This window comes from Oxyura jamaicensis, chromosome 5, assembly GCF_011077185.1.
Source record: "Oxyura jamaicensis isolate SHBP4307 breed ruddy duck chromosome 5, BPBGC_Ojam_1.0, whole genome shotgun sequence".
Lineage (NCBI taxonomy): Eukaryota > Metazoa > Chordata > Aves > Anseriformes > Anatidae > Oxyura > Oxyura jamaicensis.
Genome location: NC_048897.1, coordinates 45,264,613 through 45,266,016, shown reverse-complemented (window position 1 = coordinate 45,266,016; position 1,404 = coordinate 45,264,613).

The following is a 1,404-nucleotide window of genomic DNA, read 5'->3' as shown; positions in this document are numbered from 1 at the left end:
AAACCAAATGAAGAGGGGAATAGATGAGATAAACTCTGAATATTAATGAGCAACCAGAAGAAGGGAAAAAAGAAACTAAATAAGTCTATTTTACCACAGGCAAAATAATGTACAATGTTTCAATCTCCCCAGTTAAATTACTGAATAAAAAGGAACCTTAGTACAATATCAGCGTGTAAATCTCTCTCCAAACCACCCACGTGCTGACTGGCGCTAGAGACAAATAGGTACAATAACGGATAGAAGGCAAAATGCCACTGCCTCGAATGCAGCAAGGTTTTCCTTCTGTGGCTGGTACAGGAGGTATTTTAATAAGCACAAAACAACAAAACTAAAGCAGCAGAAATGATCAGCCAAAAAAAATTAACAAAGGGAGAATGCATGCACCAGGCCAATCCTGTCTGAGAACTTGAATGCATAGGAAAGCTGCTAAATAGTGTTGCCAAAATGTTTTGATATTTCCAGCTGGGAAACTCTGAGTTTTCTGATGGGACAATCTCACATGCACATGACACTGAGAGGTGGTTGTTGTTTTTAGAGTCCAGCTAAGAAATCAGACTTTCCCGCAAGAATGTTGCAGAGAGTCTATGAGAGAAAATGCACTTTTGGAAATTATTATTTATTTTTATATTATTTATTATTTTATTTATATTATTTATTATTATTAATAATAATAAAGTTTTTTTAAAAAAAAAAAGTCATTTTTGCCTCTTTCATTGTTTTGTAGCTGTTGTTTTGGTTGGGCTACATTATTTTAGGGTATCCTGAGGACTGCAGCTCTCCTGAGAGTTGCTCTCATTTGAAACAATGGTCTGTCTCATTTGTCATGGGGATAGAGCAAACCTTTGGCTTCACATTTGAAGTGCTCATGAGGCATTCTACAGTTCTACATGTCATATCCTCAGGGCACCATACACACTAATAAGACAGGGCAGGAGAAGAACCTATGTGGAAAGCCTTTGATGTCTTGTGCTGAGACTCCATGGGCAATCTGATATGTTAATCGTGGCATTATCCATTAAAAATAAAGGAGGAAGAAGTGTATAGACTTCTACTGTCATACGTGTTTAGTTCCCTGGAAGTGATTGCCCACTTTGAGTTCTTTTCCTGGCTCACTCAGTCCTATCGGTGCCATGATGTTGCACTAAGTCTCACTGGACAGTCTACTGATTCCTCACTGTGGGAAAGTGGGTCTCTCATTCCTCTGCTGGCAGAACGGTGCTGTGGAAATAAAAATAATGTCATCAGAGACTGTCGGCTGTCATCTTGCGTTCAAAGATCTTCCTGTTGCAAAAAAAAAGAAAAAAGAAAAGAAAAGAAAAAGAAAAGAAAAGAAGAAAAGAAAAGAAAAGAAAAGGAAAAGAAAAGAAAAGAAAAGAAAAGAAAAGAAAAGAAAAGAAAAGA